Consider the following 23,915-nt stretch of genomic DNA (forward strand, 5'->3'; position numbering starts at 1 on the left):
CGGTCCAGAGTTTTATCATACCCCATGTGACCAGCCATCGGGTTATAGTGAGCCGCCTGGAAAACCATTTCCCGGCGGCTCTTACCAGCAACTGGGTGCTTTCCTGCCCTGTGTGAGTGTCACGGCTCACTCTGTACAGTCTGTCCCTGATCAATGTGAAGTGCGGATATGTCTGTGCTGCGTCAGGGCGCACCAGCTGACCATCAATTCGTATCACTTGGTCAAAGGCTGAGCATCGTCCCGAGACTGCTCGAGTGGAAAATCTTCCATGGAGTGAAACTCGGGAGCCGGAGGAGTCGCCCTAGGAGTCTCCACCGGTTCCCCCTCCCCGTCTGCAGTGTCGGACAACCTCGCGTCACCGCTGAGCACGGCGCACATACCGCATGACCCTGTCTGCCGTGAACGCACCCCCGCAGCCTTCCCCATTAACTTATCAAACCCTGGCCAATCGGTTCCCAAGATTAAGGGGTGCGTAGAGCTAACCGCAACCTTCACGTTATGCTTTTTACCCCCATGTCTAATTTCCACTGACACTATGGGATACTCGTGAATGTCCCCATGCACACACCTTATCTTCACCCACAATGCCTCCACCAATGCCCCTGGTCGAACCAGGCTCTGGTGGATCATAGACTGTGTACAGCCGGAATCCACCATTGCCTGATGCATACCCCCCTGGATTCTTACCGGTACACGGTATGTCACTCCCGGACCTGGGGAGGGTGTTGGAGAGCCGGCAACCCGGATCACCTGGCCCACCTCCATCAGCGGGCACTCCCACCGGACGTGTCCGGGCTGCCCGCACCTCCAACACACCTGCCCTGGTGTTTGAGGGACTACCTGTGGGTTGGGAAGGGTGCCGGTGTTTGCTGGGGCCGGTGTGGGTCACGTCGGGAGCTGCGTCGGCCTGGCTGGAGCCAATGCACCGCCGCTGTCCACCTGGCCGCCGGGATAAACTGCCAGGTGATCCTCTGCCAGAGTGACGGCGACCACCAGCGATGTTGGGTGGTGGCAGCAGACCCACGTCGATGTTTCAGCCGGCAACCCTCCAACAAACTGCTCCAGGATCGCCCATTCTGCCACCGCCTGCGCCTCTCTTGTGCTCCCGGGCTGCAGCCACTTCGTCGCGGCGTCCCTCAGCCGTTGCGCAAAAGCAAATGGCCGGTCATCGGGCCCCATCGTCGTCTCGCGGAACCGCCGGCGGTGATCCTCAGGAGTCAGCCCCAGCCGATCTATCACCACCTTCCGCACGGCCGCGTAACTGTGGCGTGTAGCTGGGGGAAGCCCCAGGGCCGCAGTCTGCGCCTCCCCGGTGAGCAGGGCCAGGAGTCGAAACGCCTACTCCCCCGCTGGCCAGCCGCATGCCTCCGCCACCGTCTCGAAAGTCTCCAAAAATGACTGCACGTCGTCCCCCGCCGTCATTTTTTTAAGCTCCACCCCCGCCCAGGGGGAAGGGATAGGTGTAGCCGCAGCGGTCTGGGCGGCGAGCAGTTCCAAGGCCCGAGTCTGCTCCTCTACCTGGACCAGGAGCCTCCACAGTATCTGCCGGTCTGCCTCCGCCCGGTCCTTCAGCGTTGCTGCCATCTGACACAGCATCTGCCCCAGCACCATCGCGTGCTGGGTTGGCAGATCTGGGTCCTGTTCGATGCTCTCCATTTGAGGAGAAAAAGAAAAAAATCTTCCTTTTTTTTTTTAAAGGGGTCCCACGTTTGGCTCCAGTGTGACAAGGTTGTGGCCGTCACCAGTAGGTTTCCACCCCCTAAGCACCAAGGAATGAGCAACCAGAGGAAATGTTGGTAACTTCTTTATTGGAGCGTTCTGACCGCCGACTGCGTCTCTGCTCATGGCTCCCTCTTCCTCCTGTCCAGCTCCTTTATGGGGACAGAGCCTCGCAGATACACAAACCTAGATTGTCATCAGCTGGTCTGATTGTCCTCAGACCAGCTGATGACAATCAGACACCGTTCCCTGAACCACACCCCCGCTCCACCCACTCTGCAGCCGAGCTTAGACACACCCCGCTGCCACAATAACATTTACTACATTGCTCTAAATGAGGCAAAAGACCTTTTACGATAGATAAAAATGACTTGGACACTTACTAAGGCATGAGATGATTGGCATTACATGATTAACGTAAGAAGGTGCATATCTAAAAGGGGCTTTAGTGTGTTCTTGTGGAGCAAGAATGGTCAATATAAGGAACTAATGACCAAAGGACATATTTATAATGGGAGATTTTAGCCCATTCTGCTCCAAAGTGCGTAAAATACAGTTGGCAATGCAGAAAACAGTCAGGTGGCCATCTCCAATTCACATTATTATTCGAAAGCACTGGTGAACAGTGTGTGGAGGGATATCAGGTGCCACTATACTGTTTGTCAGCTTCAGTTGACGGTGTGAGAAAGCAGAGACGATGGAAGAAAGCTTACTCGGTCTCAACTTGACTGAAGTAAGTAAACCCTGTGCGTCATCGCTCTTGACTCTTTTCCCCGGGCGTTTTCATTTGCTACAACAGACCTTGAAATTTGAGAGTGTGTGTGTGTGTCTGTGTGGAGAGCAGTGTAAGACTGTAACAGACATATCACAGTCACAACCAAACCATGGCTTTCTCGCTTCTTTTTTTTACAGACAAATCTTTTCACCACTCTAATCCATGGAGCAGGGGATGACATCTTATTCAGAGATCAGCACCAGTGCATCACTGCCATGATAGCGACAACATGCAACTCTGCAAGCTCTTTTTAAGAGCATTAGAGCCAAGGAATGAATCAGTCAGCAAAATCACCTCTTGGCTCAATCTTTATATATATTTTCAATTATAACCGAAACAGCCAAGATGTGGCAGTCCTAGAGTATGTTACTAAATTAGCCATGTGTTAATCTCTCCATTCATTCACAATATCAGCCATGCCAGTCATTTAGTAGTCCCATACGTTAAATATGTATGCCTACTTGCATTTTCATAGTAAATTATTTTTAATGGAGAGCCTTGGATTATTCAAATACAAAAGGCTTGGTGAGGGAGCTTTGCTTTTGTTTGTGTTTGTTTCTTTTTCTGTCCTTTTGAATCTGAAGCCAAGCTTGTCTCAGTAGGATATGCAAATTTAGAAGAAGAATGTCTGTCTGGCTCCCTGAGAAGCTCTTATCCTTTACTGCTTCAATACGGAATAGAGCAAGGCGGTTTTAATGTGCTATTTGGACAAACATATTTGTGCGATGGAATAAACGTCTGTTTGCCGTCTGAAGAACATAACTGGACCCTTTGGAAGAGATTAAAGTGTTTGTGTTTCTCTGTTCTGTTGCTGGTGGTGAGAATAACTATGTCTTGTCTATAAATAGCCTTTAGTTATCTGGTACTCTGTCAACAATCTTATTGTCATCCTATGTTAGTTCCTGACAAGCTAGTATTAGTTTGAATAACACTTGCTCATACAAAAAAAAGGAGGGCACCTCACTTCTTATCGTGCAGAATCGTTGCTCGGATGCTGAACTCGGCTGCTCTGCTACACTTGCATAGCGAATAGGGGTCTCCAAGGAGCCATGAAAAGCTAGTGGTGAGTGTCACTGCTCATAAATGGAGCTCAGAAGAGGCGTTCCACTGCTACAAGAGCCAAGGAGCAAAACTGTGAGGCTGCAATTTGATAAGCCGGTTCCATCTCGGTGTTACTCAAGTAGCTGCTGACTGTGATTGTTCACCACAAAAACTCTAATGGTCTCACTTTTGTTGCTGCTAATGCTTGAAATGTGTCCAGCACTTTGTTAGGGAGTGACGGTCTCTGAAGAGGTAAACATTTCAGCCCAACTTGTAGTATTTACAGCAACTTTATCGTAAAACCGTGTTTTTCGCCTTAGTTGGACAGCTTCAGTGATGTCAATACCGTCAAAATGTTTTTTGCAGTCAACGTGCGTTTGTGATTAAGAAGACGCCCGTAGCATATTAGAGCACTGTTCCAGTTAATTAATATAATTTCATCCATGCCCACACATACCCCAAATCTGTGCTCTCTGGCAGCTACAGTAACAGCTGAGATGATCGACTCTGACTCAAACAGATGAATGAGCAGATGCGGGTTGACAGTTTGCGACCACAGGTGAATCTAATGATGGGGATATTATGGAAAACAACCTACATACACCCAAGGCTTTATTCCCTTCGCATTGAAAATGCGGAAGGTTATGTTTTGATCGCAGTGTATTTATTTATTTATTTGTATGCGTGTTATTCGCATAACACAAAAAGTATTAAACCGAATCGCATGAAATTTGGTGGGATGATTGGTTATTATCCGGGGACCATTTGATTAGATTTTTGGATCGATCGGGTCAAAGGTCAAGGTCAAGGAAAGGTCAAAATATTATTTTTACCATAGCACGGTCAATTTTTATCCAATTGGCATGCAACTAATGCAAACATGTTCATAATTCAATGCCCAATCTTGTGATATGTGAAGGTATGCGCTCTACTGAGTGCCCATTCTAGTTCTCCTATGTTTATAAGCTACTTGTGAGTCAATTTATTTATTTTGTCATATCAGCCAATGTGGACTATGTTGTAATAGATAAATAAGCATGGCCCTCTGTATCAATTATAAGAATAAACTAATACACTGACTAACTACATATTTTTAAACTGATGATAACAGACTGACTTATTGTGGTAAATGAGGCCAACATGTTCTCATTCCACTTCGCTGTACTGTACGGCGCTGGGATGAAAAAGGTGTGGTGCGACTATAAAGAGGCCATCATGATCACATATGAATATTTTATTGTATGTGCTGTAATGGGTTACTTCAGTTAGTCTGGAGGGAAGAGCTTTTTTATTTATTTTAAAACTGGAGTTCCTGGTACAGAGCAATAACAGCTACTCTGTAGTTGTACCCCTCATAAATAATCCTGTAGTATTCTCTCTACCCCATGGTTATATAACTGTAGATAATAGCTATGAGCATTCAAATGTTTGTGCCACTAGTAAACGTTACTGTTTCTTAATGCTCTTTTGTAGTCTAGTTTGTTGTTGTTGCTGGAGCATAAAACAGTGATGAGCATATGAGCCTAAAGTTGAATTCATCTTTATCACATTTTGAATACATTCAAAGTTGCAATAATAGCATCAATTCAGTATGCCATTTAAATTGGGCACGCATCCGTGTGTTTGCTGTTAAACATGTTGGGCAAGCGCTGTTTGCTTGCTTGCGTCCTTGTCCGGTCACTTTGTGGTACCAAAGGTTCCTGCTGGTTCAGGTTCGGGTGGAGAAGCAATATTTAGACTGTTTGCACCTGTTGGTGTTAATGCTTCCATTCTCCAAACTTATAAAAAAGTAGTTGACCACACCAGTGTGTTCTTGTGCCCACAGCCTGTGTTTATTGTTTCACTTAATCTCAGGTAATTAGAGCTTTGCCACTCAGACCTACTCAGACCTTCATCATAGCATGCACCTCTTCTGAGCCTGAGGTTTTAACTTTATCAAACTACTGAATAGTTTTATAGTGACTTCCAAATTAGTCAAAGGACACAAAAAGTCAGCATATGTTAAGTGTAAACATTAATCTCAATACAGTAACTCAGGAACTAAATAGAACATTTTGGAGGCAAGAAAAAGATCCACTTTTTGTAAAAAAATTCTCATTTCCCTCACACTACCTCTATTGACTTAAGCCCCCCGACTCAGTCAAACCAGACACAATTCAGAGGGGGCGGTGTTATCTTTAAACCCCTCTCATTGGAATGACGTGCTGTCTTTGTTATCTTATAGCCAACATCAAACTCTTGATCCCAATCAAAGCCTTTTTTTATCCGTCCATGCTCCGAGAGCACACTACTCCCCCACGTCACCCCAACTGCTCCACCGCTGCTCCTCAGATTAGAGAACTCTTCGGCTTTCAGCTTTATCTACCATTGTTCCCAATCAAAGAAAAAAAATGGCTCCAGAGGGGAATGGCAAGGAGAATTGCTAGGATACGAAACAGGCTGGCTTTATCTTAATCAGCAGCAGACATTAAAAGTTACACAGAATTAGTTTTTTCTCGCTCCTCTCTGACTAAGATCGTTAGGGTGAAGACTGTAAAGAAGGGATGGGATGGAGGAGAGAAAGACTGTAAAGAAGGGATGGGATGGAGGAGAGATTTGTCTCTGTGTGTTCTCACTTGAAGTGCAAGCCTTCAAGGACAGTTGTGAATTGAATTCACCTGGTACATCTGGGATAAGCATGACAAATAATCAATACAGGCTTAACAGTAGTTTGTGTGTTGGTTCTGATGTCATGGAGCATCTGAGAAGTGCCCACTGCACAATTGGTTTTGCTTAATTATTGTCAAATCTTAATTTCATAACTTGGAAGGTTATTGCACACCAGCTCCAGTAAACAGAAATGTGGAGCATGCATGTGTTGGGGGGGATGTGGAGAACGTGGATATAGTCAGCTGTGATAGAACCGAGTATCTTGACCAAGTAATCAAATGTGTTTTTGTTATTAACATACTGTACAATGTGGATAAGGAAAATGGTATGCTAATGCAGTTAAACACGTTGTTATCAGCTCTCAAATCGACCACACCAAATCAGGAGGAGGTTTGGCTCTGATTTGATCTTAGCTCCATGTAAAGACCCATGATCTGATATTATTGTCGAGATAAAATACCGATAAAACAAGCCAGACAGAGAAAGTTGGCCATTTAGAAACATAGAAAACTAATAGTTAGTCTTTTTCTCATAAAGATAATATATTAAAAATCCTATTTCCCTTTAGTATAAATTGTGTGTAAATGGGTGTGGGCCTTAACAGTGCATTAAAGATTGGTTTTAGATTACACGCTCATTTATTACTATTTCTCATTCTCATCAGTTCTCACATAATGGATTGTCCCGGTGTCATCCAACAATTGCTCATGGTTAAAATGTGATGAAAAGCGCAGTGCAGTAACAGTGTGTATGTCCCTCTGGCCAGGAGCCAAAAAGATTGACTTCAAACGTGACAGGGAAGGGCAGGGGTTACGAACAGTACCAAGTTCCCCATCAGAATTTTGATTGAAACCATAAGACAGTGATAGATTCACTGTGACCTTGACCCAAGCTGACATGACCGGGGGGAGTCAGTCAAAATGCCTCACCCATGAAGAGTTCACCTAACTGGCCTACTTTTTTTCTTTCACTCTTTGTCATTAGTTGAGACAAAGCCAGACTGCATCTCCTCTCCTCATCCTCCATAACTTCATTATATGTGACCCTTTACAGCAAGCCTCCCATTTGGCCTGATATTCCCATGAGCTGCTTGTTACCTTCGCATTGAAAATGTGTGCGTGCATGCGTGGGTGTTATTCACATAAGTAAAAAAGTATTAAACCGAATCGCATGAAATTTGGTGGGATGATTGGATATTATCCGGGGACCATTTGATTAGATTTTGGGATCGATCGGGTCAAAGGTCAAGGTCAAGGTTATGGAAAGGTCAAAATCTTCTTTTTACCATAGCACGGTCAATTTATATCCAATTGGCATGCAACTAATGCCAAAATGTTCATAATTCAATGCCCAATATTGTAATATGCGAAGGTATGCGCTCTACCGAGTACCCGTTCTAGTATTAATCAATGGTCTGATTGACAGCAGTTATCACCAGTGGATCAGTTCTGCACTGCCTATCTGGGCCTTTCCGTCTGACTCTGGGACTATCGGAGCTCCTGCTATCTCTTGCGCCCGCAGCCAGTGTCTACCAAGAGGAAGGGCTGCTACATCTGTTGCTCTCTCTTATCTCGTTCATTTTTAAACACCCCCCAATCAAAGGGCCTCTAGCATTTCCTGGCTAATTGCCGGAGGATAATACATTTCAAAATCCCCCAACGTCTCCATCCTCTCCTTTCACCTCCATCACTGGTATTTACAGTTATTCATTAGCAGCAGGTAGTTAATAAGCGCTCTTGAGCGCCGGACTGTAAGCATATCCAGTATTCGGTTACATGTTGAGTGACCCACTTTAATGGAAACTGTACCTGAATCTGTGCAACACATCAAACACATGGAAAATTATCCCAATCATCATTAGGCTACACTGACACCCTATCAGCCGAGATGGAAATTTGGAGCGGGAGTTTTCATTTAAAGATATTGGTCTCTCTCATTGCCCCAATTTACAGGATTACTATCTTTTCATTATGAACCGGTTATGTTCAACCAGATTTTCTGTATTCAAACAGATGGCATACGAGGGTGTCAATTGCATGACAGGATTAGACTCATCTTGCTATTTGGGTGTCTTTTAAAAAGCAGCAGAATATTAAAACACGAGCGCATTAGGTAAGATGCTTTCATGCAGTCTCGCTGAGTGTTATACTGAGGAGTGATGATTACTGGGGATACACCCTTGGTCCTAATAATGTATGGCTTAATTATTCTTTGAAAAAGAGATGCTGCCTTTGGGCGACTGAATATCTCAACTCCAGCATTTCATTTAAGCCTTATCTAGATTCCTATAGTCTTTAATGACTCTAATTCATCATTTGTAAGCTTTCTGATATGAAACAACATTGGCCCATTGAGACGTATCTGTGTCAGGATGTTCTCTGAGATTATTACAGTAACAGCAGGGAGTGTGACAGTTTGTTAAAACTGTATTAACTTGTTTTGTAGCCCCCTCATACTCAAAATACTCTTAATACACACACATAAACACAAGCATGATGCACACACACACATATTGTACATAGCACATCACTGCTTACTATTTATGTAAAGACCTGATTTATTTCTCTTTCTTTTAAATAACATTGTCTCCACTTTTCTGAGAGGTAAAATATGATCTGTTCTGGCAGGTGAAGTAAAGTTTAACAAAATATGTGTTCCTTACAACAATATACCCCTAATTATGTTGGTGTTTGGATTATACAGTTTTGATCTGAGTCTAATCTCTGTTGGATTCATGATCAAAGGTGATGTGAAGCAGTTGATGAATGCATACATTCAAACTGACTACAGCTGGCAATGAGCCCATGCATTCAGAGTGAGAATACACTCATTTGGCTTCTTTCAAATTGCTATATTTTCCGAAGAATAAACTTTTTTTCAATATGACACATTATTTATTAGAAAGGTAGTTTTAATGGGTTTGGGTCATGATTTAGTTCTTAGTCACTTTGGCAGTTTTATAATGCAAACAGTTTAGTTCCTACAGGAAGAGTGCGACGGCATGTTGTTAGAGAGAAGCTAAAAATAAATATTATATGGTTAGTTTCGCTCAGTAACTATTTACCCGGAATGAGTTGACTGGGCACTTTTTCAGAAATGCCGTGACTCGCAGTCACACCTGCACACACTTTAACATCTGGAGCTCCCTTGTACCGACACTGTCACGTACCACTGAGCAGCTTTACTGTAGCAGTTAGGAATTCAAGTAGTGTGCCGTGTTTGTGCTGTTAACTGTGCAGACATAAATAGCTCAACATTTGACGAAAGGCAGTGACAACCAGATTTTACCGGTTTTAGCTTGGATATAAAAGACATTAGACCTTCAGGATGTTTCCTCCAGAAATGTGGTGTACTGAAACTAAAGGCTATTTCAACAAGCTTTGTTTTAATTCTCAGAAGAGTATTGAGGCCAGCTCCAGATTACATACAATATTTGTAATACAGAGTATTTTGGCCCTACAACATCAAGTTCTGAAGTAAGTCATTGAGTTATTGTACTCGTAAGTAATAATGGTAGAACGAAGGAGAAGTAAACATATTGTAACTCTAGAAAGGTGCACTCAGTAGAGTGTGGGTCTCCGCCAGATGATGACCACTGATGTTATGTTTGATAAATGAGTACAGCTCACAAGGGGGTAACACCCCATGTAGAGTGTACATGTGTATGCAGTTTGCTGCAGAAGAATGCAACATTTGCCAGGGACGGACACAGAGATGCTCACGTGACCAATCTCATGATCCTCCCGGCAGAGATAATGATCATCGATCTTTCGAGTGCATTCATTTGTGAACTGAAGCTCAATTGTTCAAAGCGTATAATGGGTGAAAACTAATCATTGATTTAATATGTTGAGGAGACCTATGGAAATTAGTATTATTTTCATCATTGTTATTGTTGCCATATATTGACATTAGTCTAAAAAACTAATTTGTGTTGTTTACTCTATATGGCTGGGAAAAGCTGAAGACTTGAATATCGGATAGTCTCAGATCAGTAACAGTTAAGATAACATATTATTTTAGAGCTTAGAACTTTATCTGTGTTTCAGCAGCGTGTCCTCAAGAGTATTTACTATGCCAAGCCTGCCACTAGGGGATCCCATGTTGTAACCCCCCAGTCATCCTTCTTACCGTTCCTCTGTCCCACTTCTCCCTCCCCTTTTCCTCTGGGTGCTAATTAATGTGTGGAGAAGGCTGATAAATTAATCAGCCGCCACGTTAAAGCAGCATCCGTGTGTCTCCATGGCTCCTCCCAGGACAGAGGGTGCTACTTTTGATTCCACCTGAACACAGACACACACACACATTATTATATTCACTCTTGGATCTTGTCCTTATTTTGTTGATCACTCACTTTATTTATAATCTCACTTTCTACCCACTCACATACATATCCTGACACACAAGCTTGCAATATATACTGTCCAAATTAGACTTTACCACATGATAACCTAAACCAGTGGCCCTCATAACAAAAGAGTAGAAACCACTCTGATTGTCTCCCTGACAAACTTGATCCTGGTTTCATTAGTGTTCACATACCATACCTGGTCTAATCTGTTACTATTTGGCTAGAATAGGAAACAGCATGACTTTAACCAAGAAATTATTTAAACCCATATCACTCACAGATCACTTTGGTTAAATACAATATATTTCATAATAAGAAATATTTGTACGATTGATTTTTGTAGAAGTTTGCATTAACTTGCATATTTGACCCACAACCGATCATTACTTTGCGAGAATACGTTTGCATTGAGGGCACAATGGCATGAGTCTGGCTGTTGCTGGAGCATCTGCTCACATTCACTGGCCTTGCTGCGAAGGCTGAACAGTAACATTGTCTTCTAAGTGTGTATCAGCCGACCAACCAGCATCAAAGCTGGTTTCTTTAGTACTTCTAGAAACATACTAACCAAAATATATTTTATTCAACTTGTTTTTTGTTTGGTTTTGCGACCCCTGTTTCTTCTATTCTATTTACTGGGTCAGGCATCAAGCATTGCCGAAACAATTTTAGATTAGATTAGATTCAACTTTATTGTCATTACACATGTACAAGTACAGAGCAACGAAATGCAGTTTGGCATCTAACCAGAAGTGCAACAGAAGTATCATAATAAATACATGATATACAGGTTATAACAATGACTTTCCTCACATATTTGAGGTCACACAGCTGGCTATTATGGGTATAGCAGATATACGTCAACCATTTAATTGACGTTAATAAGAATTATGAATAATAATATTTAGACTGTCAGCTTTGGTCAATAATTTATAGATCATAAAGCATGCAGTCACTTGGCTAATATTTGCATACAGCTACAGATACATTATTGAAGTTTTATCGTGCTGTGTGTAATAAATCCACTTGACTCCTATTATTCATTGCATAATGGCTTTTATTCATCGTTAAAAGTAAGTAAATTAGCTTCCAGAACTTGATGTTTGGCTCCAAGGTCTCCAAGTCTTTGTCCGTTAGTTCATTTCTGTAAGAAAAGATAAACTCCAGTTACAGTACGTAATGTTCCCCTTCTTAGCAGAGAAAATGCGTTTTCTCTTTAACAATGAGCTATCTCCATACAATTGCATAGTGTGCACTATTGTCAGACCTCACACACTTGCACATTACTCATGAGATAATCCTCACTTTTTTCTCTCATCAATGCTCTATTTAAATTTGTTTAGATCATCACATTGCTCAGATGGAATCTCTCCGACTCCTCCCATTATATACAACCCATCCCGCAAAATGATAATTAAACGAGGAATGTGTCGGAAAGCCTGGAATTAAAGCACTTAATTATGCATCCTTCAGACATTAATCTTTCATGATTTGGGAATCAACATTCTTAATTATTCAAAACTGCAAAATATATGATAAGTAAAATGTGGAAAGGGCAGAACAGAAGAACGCAGAATAAACAATACCAAATGCACATAGAGGTGGTAAAGTAAAAGTTTAATACCACATCGTGTGCATCACGGGGTTCTCTTGCCATCCATTCAAAGATGTGCATTAGAGAGGAAGGCTGGCTTTAAAGTACCTGATGAAAAGTTAATGCAGGGCAGAGGAACAGAATGGCCTAAGCAGAAGTCTTTGACCTGGAACAGCAGTTTCTGCAGGGGACAGAGGGTCTAATTGTGTATGTGTTGGATGCAAATAGATAGATATGTTATTCATCTCCAGGGGGAAATGTGGTTGTAGCAGCCGCAAACAAAGTTACAGAATAAACATACAATATTAATATTAAACCGGAAGAAATGCACGCTATATACAATACAATCAAATTAATTTCATAGTATTAAATAATAAAGAAAATGAAGAAATGCAAAGTGTAAGGTGTATACAATATATATAAGGTATGTACAGTGAAAGCGGTGCAAGGTTTATTGATGTTTTTTAATTTGATCTGTCCAGAGGTGGTTTATTATATAGTCTTATTGCAGTGGGCAGGAATGTTCTCGTGTATCTGTCCTTGTGAAGCGGAGAACGTGCTTTGCTGTCCCTGCAGTCGGTGGTGGAGACTAGGCTGGTCCGGGTTATCCAATATGGACTATAACTTCTTCAGTGTCCTCCTCTTCATCACCTCTTCCAGATCGTCCTGTTTGAAGCTAGTGACACTTAAAGTATCAGTGAGGTATCCATTGTGTTCTTCTAATTCGATCTGTCCAGTGTTTGTCCAGAAAAGTAACCTTTATGCTGTGTTTGGAATTATTTTCTTTATTTAGACATTAAGCCATTCATCCGACATGAAGTGTGAATGAACATAAGTGCTTTTGATCCATTTCAGGTGGTTGAAAGGCATCCATATTTCAACAAAGACAACAACCCCTTCTTATTTTTGTTACAAGGTCATTCTAATGGCTTGCATACTCTTTCAGTTTGTTTGTATGTATATATATATTGTGTTTGTTTTTGGCTCATAACAGTATGAAGCAAACAATGGATGCATTTCCATCCCCACTGTGTTGTGCATGTAAATAGATTTTAAGTTTATGTATTCTGACGGTCGCTCTGAGGGTAAAGGTGGAACAAAACAATGACCTGGACATCTGAAATCTTCTTGAGTCTGACAGTGACTCTGTAAACCACTCCCCGAGAAAAAAGTTGTGACTGGAGGTCAACCAGGCAGGTCTGCTGGGATGGCACAAGGTCTCCCAGCATGTTTACTGGCCACTACTGCTTCCACCGTGGGCCACCGTAACAAAGACAGTGGCCTGAGCCAGCACTTGGCCTTTCTCTCTGTCCCTTGAAGGCAATCACAAACACAGTTATGTGTGTATGCACCCGTACACGCATGAGAGTTGACCAAGGTTCCCCATGAGGGTCCTGGCCTGTCATCTGACGAAGCCTAACAATAGCAGCTAGCAGATGCATAGGTTCCGGGGCCAAACAGATGGATGGACCAAGTGGCTTTGGATAAGAATCACCCTTCTAACCCATAAGACAGCTCGGGTTCTGGCTGTCAGGGTGCTGTGTTTTTAGATAAATTAGCACAGCAAGAGGAAAAACAGTCGGCTTTGCAAAAGTTCAGGAACAGTTTGCATGGATGCAGGCATAAAAAAGAGGCTTGCTCAGGGCCCAGAATCCCACCAAGTCTAATCCCTCACCCATTGCTTGGATGACCAGAAGGGAGGACCAGAATCTCTCCATGGGGGACTGAAATATTAAAACAGTTATAAACCATCGTGTCTGCATGATGGATGACAGGGTGACTTGAAATGACCACTAGATTGTGAGTGCCATGGGCAGTGTGAGAATTAAAAAAACATAGTACATGGCAGTGCTTCAGTTCCTGATTAAAAACCACCAAATCCTTTATGCCCTACTTCCATCTCTTTGTTAATTTTGGCACTATTCTTTTTTGTTCTTGGCTTGTGTGCTATTTCTACATTTGCTTTTTGATGTTTTCTGTTCTTTAACACATCTTCCAAGGCTTAGCGACCATAAACACCTGTGATATTTGGAGAGCAATGAAAGAGAGCCTTCCCCTTCAAAGAGCCTCAGTGTGCTGCTGATCCAGGCCAGTGACGAGGCCCGTGTTGGCTGGGCGCTGTGATTAGAGGAAGAGGAGATGCTAGCTGTCTGACCCCTGGCTTGTCAGGCAACCCTCACAGCATACACTGTATTGAAACTCCGGCAGTCAACCAGGGAGGGGGCGGGCGGCATAATGGCCCTGAGTGGAGTGAGAGAGGGTGCTTAAGCCAGGGTAATTTAGGAGCAGGACATACGGATGGGATTGGGGGCAAAGAGGAGACTCTGCAGGGCAGCAGTGATTAGACAAAAGGCTTCTCTTGAGTGCAGCGATGTAAGTTGTCCACCCTCACATAAGGGGTGGGGGGGGGGGACCGTAGAGTTTGGGGATTCCATAATCAAAGGGGTCCTTATGACACCGCTGATCACGCTGTTTGTTGTAAAGCAAGTAGGACACCAGGTTGCACGCTCAGTGAAAATGTCCGTGTGCTCAGCAATGTACATCCAAGGTTTTCCCAGAGGATAAGGATACGGGAAGGTAAACAACCACCAGCCCAGTGCTGTAATGCTACACTGCAGCATCACAAGAATTAAGAAATAGTCACCATGCAGTGGAGCCGCAGGGTAGTTAAATACGCGCCCTGAGGTTCAAGAGGTCATTGTTGATAAGGTGGGGAAACAATGAACACATGGAAACATACCTCCAGTGATTTGAGGGCAGGATGTTGCAGACCTATTAAACCAAGCAATGAATACACTATGCCTGTAGTCGTTGAGCCCCCTGGCCCTTATTTATCTGAAGGTAAAACATAAATGGAAAACTGTAAATGGCACTTAGTACCTGCACGCTGCCCATGTCTGTTTGGACATTAAGTGTAATGAAAGCCACACGTCTCCCGTCTGAACGGGTTGGAAATGATGTAACTCAAATGAACCTGCCTCTCAGTTAAATGTTTTCACACTTCACACTCCATTAAGGCGGGGCTGATGTGAGCGGCTCCAGGTGAGCGGCAGGGAGGAAGGCTGTCAGCGGGGGAGAGGGGCCGCGGTCCTCAGAGTGGGAGTGGGAGAAAGGAGTGGGAATGGAGCCACAGCTCATTGGGAACACCATCCTGCCACAGGGAGGACAGGGAACATGACTCATTAGGTATGGGCTTCTGCACTTATTATACTGAGCTGCATGTTAATGTCAGGAAGACATGAACTGTGACTCACAATGCTAGAGAACTGAATATGGTTGGGGCTTTTCTTGTGTGGCGTATGGTTGATGTAGCACCACACACCCGCAATAGAGCCAACAATAGGTTCACATATACATACAATATAGCAGGAAATTGTACAAGAAAGATGATGATTGACTTGATTAGTGAATGATTAAAACGTTTTGGATCATATACATTGTGACGTTTAAAGAGTAAGTGAGCCGTGATGGAGATTGAGGGAGAGTGAAAACCTTTATTATACTAATGAGGGATATTGGCCATACTTTCCGGGCTTCAACAGCGTTGACAATTTTACACTTGACATTAATTGCCTTTCTCAAGTACAAAATTCTTTTTTTTTAACCTCAAGAGTGTCATTTTATGAGGCTGAGTTGGATATTGAGAGGGTTGGTAATGAATGTAGACAAGAGTCAGCCAAAAGTTTTCTACTTGAAAGGTTGAGATGTCAATAAAAAAGCTCTTGCAATGGCATTTACCACTATAGGCACGCACACACACACACACACACACACACACACACTCACATTTCCCATATAGGACTGCAGTCAAGGCAACATCAATTCAGTCACATTAAGTGGAGTAAAGCGCCCTGTTAACCATTCCTACACTTGAAATACATCAGGATGAACTGTGTTTAGACACCACAAAACAAATGAAGGTTTGTTTACTCTTGAATTTTTCTTCCTTTTCTTGCCAAAGTCTAATTAGATGCTCGAGGATACATCTGATTAAACAACACGACACTCTCGCAATTAAATGTCATGTGCAATTACGAGGAGAGAAGTGACCGATCATCATACTAAGAGACTCATTTGCATGCATCCTTCTATCGCCCTGCCAGCCTTCACAAAGGCAGAGGTTGTGTTTATTGATCAAAACAAGATGCCGTTTGAGAAATAAGGACAAAGATTTCCACCTTGAGTGAGAACTCAAGACATGAAGATTGAGTGCGATTGTGCGATTGTCCACCCTCAAAGAAGAAGGCGGGAGGAGGGGGGTAGCCTCAAGGATGATGCTATTCATATTCTATTTTTTACTTAAACATAAATAGTAAGTTTCTTGTCTGTTTCTCATTACTTTCTCCAGCATGTCAATGGCTAAATAAAAGTACTAAACTATAAGTACTAAAACATTTCCCAAAACAGCTCTGTAGTTTTTAGCAAACTCTTCTCAACAAGGAGTGCATTGGGAGACTTGTCAGCTGGAGGTTTGGTGTACTAATGAGCATTTATAATAGGACAGTGTGTGTGGGATTGACCCAAAATAAACTCCAGCGCTTATGCTTATTGTAACGGAGGAATGCAAATACGTTGCTTGTTCATGTGCTCTAAATCATTTTGCGTCACCAATGGAGGTCTATGGCACGGTGAATAAGATACATCAAGATTTAGACGCATATGCAATATTTCTTAGTGTGATCTATTCGCTGTTGGTTTTGGTCGTTTCATAGGATTTGTTGGCAATAAAAATTATATTTCAATGCCTCCATAAAGAAGTTGTATTTTTGAAAGCATACGTTATGTGTTTGTGATGGTCCTATATTCCAAATAGAGGTGTCCCAGTTTTAATCAGATTTATTTGAGATGTAGTCCCCCACTGAGGAAACATTCCCTCTGGGCAAAACTCCTACTCACTCACACCAAAGTGAACAACAATAACAACAACAACAACAACAACAACAACAACAACAAGTGAGCTCCCTTTGCAAGTTGCCTCAAGCTTGGCAAGCTTTCGGCTACATCCTTGTTGTGTTTTGCTTGTTGTTTAACTGCAAAGATTTATATGTGTATCCGGCTGGGTTTTTGCCATCATATTTTCACTTCCTTCTGACGGCATTTTTAGCTGTAACAGTTTCTTCTTGCAGCGGCTCAAGTCGCAATGCCACAAACAGCTGGTTGGAGTCTGCTGATTTATGGGCCACTTCAAACTTATCATATCTTTTTGGTCCCGTCTAGACTCTTTTTTTGCGACTGAAGCTTTTTTTTATTTGGCTCAGGTGACTGTTTCCTTTATCACAGTCGAGTCTGCACCAGTTCATCTCAAAAGGGCTCTTTAAGATCCCCCCATCCCACATACACACACACACACACACACACACACCCTTACACCGCTGCGATGAGTCACCTGTTCTGTTTCACACAAAGCTTGCGTGTGCCGTGCATAGTGTTCATCCCCTGTGCTGCCGTATCAGTGGGAGAGGGTGTTTCCTCCAGAGTAATCCTGATTTACTCCTCCGCACAGAGCCTGCACACTGCTGCCTCGATGGCTGTGTAGCATACAGCTGTATCCTCCCGACTCTCCTTCTCTCGCGCACATTACCCCACCCATCTTACATGCTCTTCATCTGTTTCCAGAGGTGAGATTTGGAGTCCAGTGGGAGTGTGTCCAATGGCATAAACCCACTGTGGAGCTTGAATCACAGATTAGAGCGGAGGAGGGACTGTGCCGAGTGGGGCTGGGTGGGAGCTGATACAGTGGTGAGATGGGGCTTCGGGCGCCTGCGGAGGGTGGGCAGCTCTCGTCAGGGCCAGCAGGGAAAGAGGAATAATATCGAGATGTGGGCTTGAAATTCAAAAAGGGATAGGCTTAAATCGTCTGCCATTGAGTTGGAGCTTTGGGGCTAATAAAGGATTCCCTTGAAGGAAGAGTGAGAGCTCTGCAGCCTCCAGAGTGTTGTGTCCCTGCTGGTGCGAGAGCAGACCAATTTATCATCTCTGTTACTTTTGAAAGACACATTTTTAAAAGTTTCACTGACCTGTCAGTGTATTCTCAAATGTGTCACTTTGAGAAGTTTTGAAGCACTTGAACTTCAAGCGCTCATGGAAGGTATATTATTGGTCAGTGTTTTAGAGATTGCCTTCTATTCTTTCCTATTATTTCCTTTCCTCTCCTCCCCTATATTAACACTAAAAGCAGTTCCATTTCAGCTCGCCATTCTTTGTGTTATATAGATTTGTTTGATGTAAAGTTATTATTGTAATGATCTTTCAACTATGCCATTAGGCTACTAATGGATGGAAGTATCATTCAAATGTATAGAGTGATTTTATCATCATTTCATCTCCAAAGGATTGCAACACATTTTTCTCAACATCATACTTCACACATCCTTGTGGTGTTAAAAGCAACTGAGTTTAAATTAATATATATTTATATTTATATATATATATATTATATATAGTATATTATTTCCTCACATGTCATGTCCCTCATTGCTGGCATTGACAAAAACTACTTTTACCTTGACATCCTCTGCTCCTTACAGCGCTAATATCAGTCATTACATTCCATTATATTACATTACATGTCATGTAGCAGATGCTTTTATCCAAAACGACTGACAATAAGTGCATTAAAATCTTTTTTAAAAATCATATGAAGAAAATAAAAACCTTGCAGATATTCTAAACATTAGGGTAAACTTTTAAAATGCTCAATACATCAATCTTGTATATCCTCCTTTTCCTCTGTGTGTGCACGTGCACGAGTCCATCGGCCTTCTTTTTTTCTTCGTTAGTCCACTGATTAATACGAATCAGGTTCATAAATAACAGCACTGTCACCAGCACATTAATGCCTGCTTATCTATAATAAGTGAAGACACTGCGTACTAAGAATCAGCTGGGAATCTATCGATAAGGAGGCACGTGAATAGTATGAGTACGATGTGTAGGTGGAAAGCAATTAAACATGGTTTATCTTTTCTTTTAACAAGCTGCAAGAGTCAATGCTGAGTAACTGAAAAGTGTGGCGGTGTAAATTGCATGGGCAATAATGTTGTTTGTAACAACAACTTGATTTGCTCATGGAGGGGGAGCTGGTGGTTGATGAAGAGCCAGAATTGCTTTTGTAAAATAGGCAATCGGCAATGGATCACTGATGGGTCTCACGTCAACCCACTGCGGACTCCCATATCCTGCAAATGCCACCCCAGATGTTTGTTCGCCATTAGGGCTGCAGCTAACGGTTTACGATAATGATTCGTGTGTTGATTATTTATTTAGAGAAATCAATTTACTGTTGTTTGGACATCCTCAAGGAAGCAAAATTGTGAATTGTTTGTGGCCAACAGTAAAAAAAAACACATATATTATTATTATATATATGTCAAACAGAAGCTTGAAGTGGTAAATGTTAAATTAGTATACATTTTTGGGGGGGTTTGATTAATCACTGCTAAATAATGTACAATAATCATTGTCATTGATGTTATCGATCAACTAAATGATTTACTAATCATTTCAAAACCATTTGCCAATGTTGTGTTTGAACTCGTGCTGTGTTTCTCAACTGTCTATCATTGTAAATTGATTACTTTTTTATTTTTTATTTGAAAGGTTACAAGATACTTTGCGGCCCCTGGAACACATGATGAACATTAAACATAATTGTAGAGACTGAAAATGTATTTATTCATAACAAATAAAACCCAAATAAATCAGATTAACAGATGTATAAAATAATGACAAGTTGTAGCAGCAGTTTGAATCTGTCTTTCTTCAGACCACCTGGCATCAGTATTACCAACAGCAACTCCTTAAGGAGTCTAACCTGTCTCCTATCAACAACAGAAATTAGGACAACTAGCCGGCACCAGCTAGTTATTTACACTGCGCAAGTCAAGTAGTCATTATTATTCAAATTCATTCAATTCCAAACGTGGGGGGGAAGTGGTCTTATGAAGATGAGAAATTGCAGATAATTAGCAGGAAGGCATTTTGTTTGAACCCAGCCACTTCGACTGGGGATGTGACTCGAAGGTTGGGTGATAAACAAGCAATGGAAAAGCACAAGGGGAAAGAGAAAAAAGACAACACACTCTTTCATCTAAACACACACAGCGATAAGTCTGAGGAATAATCAACTGTTGTGTTACGGGGAGACAGCTGTGGAATTAGCCATCGCCAATGTGATTGTGCCCATCCCTTTAATCCCAAATGCAGATAGATATGGTTGTGAAGTCGTTGGGAGCGAGTGGCTGCAGCAGCCCCGGGTCTGGCCATCCAACAGCTTCTGTCTAAATGGCTTTGACTGTCGATAAAACGAGACTGTGGCAGCAGCACTGATGTGATGTTAGCTCACTCCTTCTGTGTGTCTGCCTGCCTGTTGTTCGCTCTGGTATCATTGTTTCCATTCCATTTCACAGCAATCGGCCTTGGTGTGGGAAAAGTGCTTTTCTATCCTTGAGCTGTGTCTTTGTCATATCAAGGCCTCTAGCATGAGCTGCAGTTTTTTAATAAGCCTGTGTGTGTGTGTGTGTGTGCGTGCGTGTGTGTGTGTGCGTATGTGTGTGTTTACGCTTAATCCACACCCCACGCCTATAGTTATTGCAGTTTAACTTCATGGTGCATGGGTTTTTTTATGTTTGTATGCACAAGTGAGTGAAGAAGTGTTCTTGTGCACTGGATATATTGGGGATGCTGATGGATCTATGTGAGGCTAAAAGAGACGCTGTCAAAAGGAATCACATTCATACGACAACAGAGATTCAAGGCGTGTTGAAAGCAGTCACTAGAATAAATAATCTTTTACCAAACCCAAGCTAGCACTTTTTACACATTGTATGCAAATACCTTTCTTTTACTCTTCAGAACTGACACAACATATTTTTTTGTGGCTTTTTGAATTGCCTGTTTTCTTTTGGGTGCATGCTTTATTTTCTAATGGATGCGTATTCAACGACATGCTGATAGCGCCCTGTTTTGGTTTAGTGAGCTTGTCCTCAATATAGCAACATTGTAAGCCAACGCAGTTATGCAACTGTACAACGTTGATTCCTTTTCAGTTTTAATTGCATCCCGATAACCTGGGAAGAATAACGCTCAAAGTAATTAATCGCACGCCTCTTTTGTTGTGAGAGCACACACATACACGCAGTCGACTCAAGCAGTCCACGGCGCACACACACAGGGTTGTGGCAAGGTGATCAATCAACCTGCGACAATGTTCTAAACACACAGTCCTTCCCTCCGTGGCCGCCTTTATCAACAGGCTAATTTGTGTCCCTCTGCCCCCTCAAACATTCGGAGTCCTCACACATTTAGCCCAACACCTTTTCCTTTTATCATCCCATCACTAAATACAGCAATTAGAGAGCAGCTTCCCATGAACTCTTGCCCGCTCAAACTAGTTGCCACAGTCACAAACTGTAACCTGTAGCCTGTTGCAACAGCTAACACAGCTACGTCAATCCAATATTGCTCTCTCCATCTCTCCTCTGTCTCTTCTTTTCTAACGCATCCTGCAGATATTCCTATTACATTATTTCTTTTGTACTAGTGTCATTGATTTTCCTGCTTTTAATCTCATATCCAGGTTTACTGGGTTGATAAAGCAATCAGCGCTACAGTAGCATTAAGTAGGTAAACATATTAGCGCTGCATGTGTTCTTTATAGTTTCCCTGAGCTCGTTTCCGTTTGGCTCGACATCTTTCTGCTCTCCTCTCTGTACCTTGCTCTCGCTTACTTTTCTGCTTTCATGTGCTCTCCTGCTCTTGTTCTGCCCTCGTCCTCCAATCTTTCATGTTGATTTCCAAACTGGCAAGTCCACAGATGAAAAGGGGAATGGAGTCGGTTGAAGAGAGCCAATTTCCCTGTCTCTTGTGAAGATTAGCCGAGGCTCATTGGAACGTATGCTTTGTGTTAAAGAGCCTGCCAAATGGCAGAACACGGTTGGGGGATTCATAATTATCTTTTCATTACTCTGCATGTATAATGACTGCCCCCATTATAAAACTCAAATCGATGTACACAATTACGTTACCCCAGACAGCATTGAAACAGGTGCATCTATTATACATTACTGTTGATGTCTTTTTGATAACGTGCTCATTTTCTATATTTCTTCATCTAAAATGACTGATTGACTGCCAAATGGGGTATTTAGCGAATAACATTTCATACTATCAGATGGCATTTGCTTATAAATGTGGTCAACATCATACAAACCACATACACATCCATAAATACATACACCACAGTAGCTTCTTGGACAATATTAATGTAATAACAAAGCTGTTTTGTGGATCTACCCTATTATCTGAAACGTGTCTGTTTTTGAGAATAACATTTAAGGGCTCGGGGAGAGTAGACTCGAGCCTCCGTTATAGGATGTAGCTGGCATTGAGAATTATAGTAGTACCAACAGTTTAGTCTTCGATCTTGGTTTACATGCTATTGTTCTATGATTTCAAGCAAGGAATATAGTTTACCTGACTGAAGGCTTAAAGGGTTTAAGGGATCACAGGTGAAATAAACGAACATTACAAAAGCCATTGCATGTGTCAGTATTGCATTGAAAGCGTTTCTAGTCCGTGCATTCGTCACTTTTGCATCTTTAAGAAATAATTTTTCTCCCCGTCTTTTTGGATCTTGTTGAAATACATTGTCGTGTTTGTAACGGTGTTTGTCTTGCTTATACAATGTGTGCAAATGCAAACAGAGCTGTCATTTGAGTGCAGTGCACGTACGCACACACGGTTCTGTCCGTAATGCCAAATGGTACAGATGCGAGTGAGGACTGAGTTTATGGGATTTTGAATGAGGATGGGATTGAGCAAATGGGCGGTTTGGCTGTAGTATTTCTGTCATCCCACCACAAACAGAAAAACAACAGGACTGCAGGCTTCTGAATAGACTCCGTTATTAACCCCATAAATCACTGGACTGCTGATGGTTTCCATATATGAGACAATTCATCAGATTTTCTCCCTCTCTTTCTCATTTGCTGTCAGACATACACACACATACGGCTGTATAAGGGCACACACACACACACATATACAAACAACAGCTGCATGCCATTGCCTCTGGTCACCGGCGCTGTTTTGTACCGTTTCATTTTCCTGCATATCCACGCTAAAATAGATGATTTCTTTCAGAAATCCATCACATCCTTACAAGTTCTAACTAACGGTGTTCGACAAGGCATTTGCTACTTAGGCTACTTGGCTACCGAGAGAAAGTATACTTTCCCCCATGAATAATCCTGGTGATTCTCATTGTTCATCTGGAAGAAAAAAGCAGAGAAGATAAGATTATCGGTAATGAAGAGCAATGGATTGGGGCACAGCAGAGGGAAGTGGGAGGGGGCTTAACTTCATGACCAGCGGCTTTGTGATAGTGATTTAAGAGGTCAGAGAGGGAAGATAAAGGCTTGTGTATTATTAATGCTGAAGGGATCTAACTGGATGTGATTGGAAGTTTCTGCTGGTGCCCCTGCTGAACAAAAACGAAAATTCATCAAAGTGCTCGTTTGAGAATGTGTGTCCTCACATGAAATTATACATTTGAATCTTGATTTGAGTCCTAACCTGTTTTGCATAATGTAAAAGTAGCGTGAATCTCCTTTTTTCCTCCGCTCATTTTTGTTTCCCCAGAACAAAAGTGTACGTGAGATGAACTAAAAGCATCAAAATATTTTTGGAAATCTCAAAAGTGCAGATATGAGCCTCATTTCTATTCTCTGCTGCAGCGGTTTAAAAACAACAACAACTCCTATTGGTCTTTGTATTACCGCGGTATG

This window comes from Pseudoliparis swirei, chromosome 20, assembly GCF_029220125.1.
Source record: "Pseudoliparis swirei isolate HS2019 ecotype Mariana Trench chromosome 20, NWPU_hadal_v1, whole genome shotgun sequence".
NCBI classification, from domain to species: Eukaryota; Metazoa; Chordata; class Actinopteri; order Perciformes; family Liparidae; genus Pseudoliparis; species Pseudoliparis swirei.